Consider the following 6,500-nt stretch of genomic DNA (forward strand, 5'->3'; position numbering starts at 1 on the left):
GGGGGTGGGGGGGGGTTTAGCTGGGTAGCCGGTTTAAATTATTCTGCGCCTCCGCTGCTGCATAGCAGGAGCTGTTGTTATCCACTTAGAACATCAGACAATTTGTTCCTTCTCCCTCTTTCTTCTCTCCCTCTCTCAACCCTGTGGGCGTCTTTATCCTGGACCCTTTGTACCAGTGTTATGTTATAACGCCTGTCCGGGTCCAGGATGTACTCTGTTCCCCTGCCACTTCTCCTATCCTGCTTATTTTATTTTATTTTTTTCTTTTATTCAGATAACTTGTGTTGCTCATTTTCAACCCCAAATTTAATTTGAGTGTTTTAACTCAGACTGAGCTAAACTAATCAAGTGAAAAGACTCTGCCCCTGTGAAGATTTACCTCAAAAATCTAAATATCAAATCTTAACTCTCCGTGCCGCGGGCTGTCATCCAAGCTTCAGTGACGAGCGCTGTGACGCTCGCAGGCCCAGATGAGGAATGCAGTTATGAGGAGATGTTTGTATACATTCAGCCTGTGCCTTGGAAAGCAGCGATGGCGGTTGAGCACAGCTTAAAGACATCTGGATGCGATGAAATGCCATTTGTCTAAACAATCAAGAGTCTTACCAAAGCCACCCAACGTGTGCTGTGCTTTTAGTACATACTTGTGCAATGTGCTTCAACTGAAACTGTTATTGACAAATATTTCATTGCGACAGCCTCATGAGATCTCATAACAATTTTTTTTTTTTTTTTTTTTTTTTAACATCATTCCAGCTTTGGGCTGTAAACATAAAGCATTTGTGACTGGTGTGTTCTCCAGGATGGATTAGATGTGGTCAAGTTCATTTTTAAAAGAGGGTGGGAAGGTGGAAATAAAGAGAGACATAAAACCATGGTGGCATTTGATTGCAAGTAAGACTGAGACAAATCATTGAGATCGTAATCTAAATACTTAAATTAAATGCTCATTCGTCTTACTGAACAAAAAGAGGAAAATGGCCACTAATAACCGCTCATATTTTGTGGTTGACCACCACCGGCCATCGCTGCGACCAAGCATTCAGGAGGGTTTAAATGAACTGTCTTGCAAAAAGATACAATATCAACATTGTCAGGATGGATTTTTTTGTGCACGCCGAAGACACGAAATCACAAGATAAACACTCGCACATGCAGAGAATGAGGCATCATGTGTCAAAAGAAATGCCACACCTATAGATTTATTTCCTCCTTAATTCCATTTAAACAAATGGTCTGGGCAGTCATGGCAGCCAGTGTTCTGAGTATGCCAATGCTATGTGTGTGTGTGTGTGTGTGTGTGTGTGTGTGTGTGTGTGTGTGTGTATGGTGGTGAAGGGGGCAGGCAGACATGACTGGGATAATAAGCGTCATGGAATCTAATCAGATTTCTAAGAGGAATTGATTGTTGTGAGGCAGCCGGTGCAGGAGTAGGGTTGACAATAAGCTGAAATTTAAGTGTTAATTTTTATGCTAATCCTCTGGCATCTCTGTGTGATGCAATTTGGTCCAGCAGCCCCTCGACTTTGCGCCGCAGATATGAAATTGTCCCGCGCACAGAGAAAATGTCAGCTTGCCAGACCCTGAAAGCTTGTAATTTATTAGGTATGTTTCTATTAGTATGTGTCACAGTTGTTAGAGAGCCACATGCGCAGGCAGGCAGCCACACCACCTCATTCTCTCTCTCTCCCTCCCTTCCTCTCCCCTCTTTCTCTCTATCACATTCTTCCTATTCCTCTCTATACCCCATAACTTGCCTCATCCTCCTTTCCCCAGCTTTTTCTCTTCTTCTCCAGCTCCACTTCTTTAGCACATATGCACGCGCGCACGCACACACATTATGTGCACGCGCTCGCGCACATAATGACACACACCGTGCTTGTTCTTAAGATGGTCTCGGCTCAGTGGCTGCTACACTGGGGCCTTAATGTATTATCATATATCGGGTGGTCCTTGCCCCCTGGACAAAAGGCTATTTAATACAATTTAATGACATTCCCAAAGATTGGCGGTGGCGGCAGCGGTGGTGGTGGTGGTGGTGGTGTTGAGGGGGGTGGGATAAAAAAAAAAAAAAAAAAAAAAAAAAAAAGAAAGGCAGAGGCCCAGATGAAAATAGCATCTGTGTTTTTCATGGCTCACCCATGCAAACATTGCAGTGTAAAATGTGTGACTTTCCCTCCTCCTCCTCCTCCTCTCAGTGTTTCTCTATCTGTATCTAAAGCTGCAGAACAAAATCTAGTTTGGGGGGGGGGGGGGTGACTGATAGAGCTAAAGATGAATAGACTTTGAAAATCACCTTCTCTCTGGGCCTTGGCAGGCTGCCTAAGGTGTCAAACAGTGGGAGAAACTCTCTTTTACTCTTCACTTTTCACCTCTTTTCAAAATTAGTAAAAATACTCCATTATACTGCTGCTACTCCACAGTGGAAGTCAGAGAGGTCTGACCCGTAAAATCTTCCTGATATCACACCCCATGTATGGTAGTATTTTCAGCAATAGCCATTCACTGTATTTACACTCTGTATATAATGTTTTTCAGTGTAACTAGCAAAGTCTGCCTTCCCTGTGCTGTATTCAGATTGCGTCTCCATGCACAAGGGATTCACAGGAAATCATCTGTGCATGTACTGGACATGATACAGAAGATAAAAGCTGGTGCATCTGCACATTTCAAACCATTATAATGGCAAAACATACAGTTTCGAACACAACTCTGGGGCCCAGCAATGTCTCCTAAAAATTATGCTCAATTTGCAACAGGAAATGTGTTTTGAAAGAAACATAAGGTCTGTAATTTTACATTTAAAAAAAGAAATCAACATAATGAGGAAAGATATGAAATGAATGTGTCTGCAAAGTTTAAAAATTCTTGTATGAAAGCGCTCCTTTTAGGAAGTAGGATTAATGTTTTGTCGCAGCCACAAAGCTCAATTCAGCAAGTTAATAAATATAATTAAATACTTGAAATAATCAAATGAAATAGCTTTTACTGTTAAGCATTGTAATGTTACTTCAAATGAAGATATACAGTATGAAATTAGCTATCAAAATGAATCTAATTTGTGTTCCCATTTGTGATCCCACCTCTGTCACATCCTACATGTGAATTGGTGTAAAAAGGGTGCAGATGACAGCACCCTAAATTTGTAATAATAACTTAAAGGCACAATGAAACAACTGAATTCACGAGTGATTGGGTGAGTACCCGCTGCGGACCTCACAGAAAGAAGGCTGGCTCTGTTTGTATTTCTCTCACTTGTTCAATAATTGTAGCTTATTGTTAGAGAGCGAGACTTAGCCACTCCATTTCATTCAAAATATCAAATTAGGCCTAATATTTGTGATACTCAATTGCTGGGTAAATATAACAGTCTTCAATAGTTAAAGCTTAGTGCGCAGAGCTAGACAACAGTATCAACAGCCTGTTGCCCCCCCCCACCCCCACCCTAACCCTGTCTCCTAGAAATTACATTTCTATACAAATAAACTGCAACAACAAACACCTTTTGTCGGAAATGTGTACATTTATTGTTTACAATGTGTACACTTATTAACAGCAGCTGAGTTGCCTGGAGGTGGTTACACTGGGCAGTATCAAGCCCGCGACTGTCGCACCCAGACCTGGGTTCGATTCCACAGTCCCGTCTGTGCTTTAGGCAGCAAAAGTACTTTGGTGAAGGTTTGGGAACGATCGGTTTTACCAAAAGCTGAAGCTTAAGGCTACGTCCACACTTAAACAGTTTCACTTTAAAACGCCCCCTTACGGCAAAAACAATCACCACCCAGACAGGCGTTTTAGTTTTGTAGCAGGAATGATCTCCATCCATTCTAACATGCCCCAAAACGCATATCACATGACCATTCACAGTCATTAGCTTGCCTCCTGCGCATGTAGACAGTTGTAGCATTATAACCTTATCTGCTAGCAAAGACAACAAGGTCGCCCACGCTTTTAATTTGTTATCCATGTTCGGGAAAGGGGTGACGAATCAGGGAATTGGGATTCAGGAAACGAACATGGGGGTCTGGGTGAACGTTTCCAAAAGTAAAACATAACCATGAAGTTTTCAAACTAAAACGGGGTCAGCAAGCTTTCCAAAAGTCTGTGTTTTAGGGGTTTGAAAAACTCTGGAGTAGTTAGGACGCCAGGCAACAGTTCCGCAAAAGAGATGCGTTTTAGAACTAAAACGTTTTAGTGTGGATGTAGCCTAAACCCAACTACATGCAAATCCTGCCCGGTATAAAAATGCAGAATCATGGACTGGAAAAGACCAAATATCCGTGGAGCAATTGCGTTTCCTTCAAAACATATACGCAACATTTAAAAATAACTACGAAGGAGAAAGGGTTGCTGGGTTTGGCTGCTGCTGTTACCACCGGTAACCACAGGTGTCACCATATTCAGGTGGACTGAAGCTTTAAGAATTATAACTTTAAGAAAAATGTAAATACATATTATGCGCAACGTCCCATTTCAGAGTGATACAGTATTATATACAGCAAATGATGATACTATATTTTCTTTATTATTATATTGGCATGTAAGCAGCATTTTACTGTTACTGCTTGGGTTAGCTATTTTAGCAGTTTTACATTCTGTTGGGTAGTTTAGTCTATAACGATATCTGAGCTATATTTCGTCAGCTCATCATGTGATTTTTATGTTAAAGTACCTCAAAAAACGAATTACTGTGAATTAAATCATAGTGAGTAGTTGCTTAAAACAAAACTACTATTACAAAATTGTAACCAAATACAGAACTGGAGTGCTGCTTCATCAGTAAGGAAACGACACAGTGTCTTTTCTCCTCCCTAGAATTCGATTCTATTCTACTTTATTTTTAGTCGTCTCCCTCTTTATGTTTAAACACTGCTAACATCGCTGTGCTCCCTGCTCATATATTGAGTGGTACTAGAAAGCCAGTCAAAACCGTACTCAGTGGGCCCAGAAAACACAGTGAAAGGTTTGGATGCAATTCACATATAGGTCAATTAAATGCAACAACATCTGCTCTCTCCCTACCATTTGCATATAGCATTCATATGTTAATGATGTCCCTTGTTTTTTTTTTTTTTTCTGCATGTGTGTATGTGCATATGTGTTTATGTGCGCTATTTGTTTCTCTCTCTCTCTCTCTCTCTCTGTGTGTGTGTGTATTTTTTTTTTCTGTACTTCCTCCCCTCCTCCCAGTCTCTTTGTATCACCAAACAAAAAGAGATGCAGAAAATTTGGATTCATACTTCCCTTTAAAAAAAAAAAAAAAACACACACACACACAGATACGCCCGTCCTATTTTCACTTCCTCTCGCCTGACGATTAAAGGGGAGGTTAGACGAGTGCCACAGTTGTTCCATTGGCGTGCCCCTGATTTCGACAAGAAGCCCCTTTAACAGCAGAGAAGGCAAGGCCCTATCTCTTCTCCAAGCAGCTTAATGCTTTATAAATCAATGATGACACAGATGGACTAGCGATAATCTATTTAGAATGCCTCACAGCAAATATTGTTGTGCAGATGATTAGACAGACAGTTATTTTAACTCAGACCCCCTAAACCCAATCTTCCGCTTCTCATGATGCTCCTCAGATTTATAGTTGTAATTTGCGATTTGATATTTTCGTTATATGAAGTGAGTTTGGCAAAAAAAAAATAAAACAAGAACAGAAAAGAAAAAGAGATGTACAAAATGGCAGTAATTAAAAGTGAAATCAAGTTGTGGCAGGGTGGTGTGTGTGTGTGTGTCTTTGTGTTTGTTTGTCTCTGTGTGTGTGTGTGTGTGTGTGTGTGTGTGTGTGTGCATTTGGGCAGCTTGAGGAACAAAAGACATGAAGAGGTGCTGGTGTCTGTGCCAAGGCCATAATGATAAGGCATGTTTCTTTAAAGAAGGGGGAGACAGACCTTTAGCAGAATTATATCTCCAGGGCGTGTGTGTGTGTGTGTGTGTGTGTGTGTGTGTGTTTGTTTGTGTATATATATGTGTGTGTGTGTGTGTGTGTGTGTGTGTGTGTGTGTGTGTGTGTGTGTGTGTGTGTGTGTCTGTGTGTGTGTTAGACAGTCTAGTGACACAAGGGGGGTTAATGGCAATCCAGGATCTCTGCCCCTTTTCATGGTCGATGGGTCTCAATTTGGCGTGCAGAGGGTGGAGAGGAGGAGGAGGAAGGGAAGAAGAAGAGGAGGAGGAGGAGAAAAGAGGAGGAGTGCAAAAATGAAGTGGAGGTTGTCAGACGTGGCAGCTGCTCGGAGGCCCTGATAAATATAAGCCCTTATTGATCGGTTGAAAATGAAAGATCCCCGAGTGGCGTGCAGTATTTAGCTTCTTGTCTGCCTCACGTCAGCGGTGGCCTTGCCTTGGAGGGATAGATTTTCAGCTGTGCCTCCGGGCACCACAGCGAGCCAGCTTTGATTTCATCTTTAACCTTTTTCTGGCTGCATTCCCTTGACCTCTGCAGCGTCGCTTGCTGAATTTGTTAGATTTTCATTTCGACATTGACCCCCCTCCCC

The 6,500-nt window shown here is 41.8% G+C and overlaps 1 protein-coding gene across 3 annotated transcripts in view; it reads left to right on the top strand.

Annotated features, from left to right (window-relative positions):
• The window catches only part of znf536 (zinc finger protein 536), a 241,165-nt gene that overhangs the window by 82,976 nt on the left and 151,689 nt on the right, over positions 1-6,500 (top strand). The gene's annotated exons all lie outside the window — the stretch shown is intronic.

The sequence above is a fragment of the Seriola lalandi genome, unplaced genomic scaffold, assembly GCF_002814215.2.
Source record: "Seriola lalandi dorsalis isolate HSWRI2012SDOR001 ecotype SW California unplaced genomic scaffold, Sedor1 jcf7180002054898, whole genome shotgun sequence".
Taxonomy (NCBI): domain Eukaryota; kingdom Metazoa; phylum Chordata; class Actinopteri; order Carangiformes; family Carangidae; genus Seriola; species Seriola lalandi.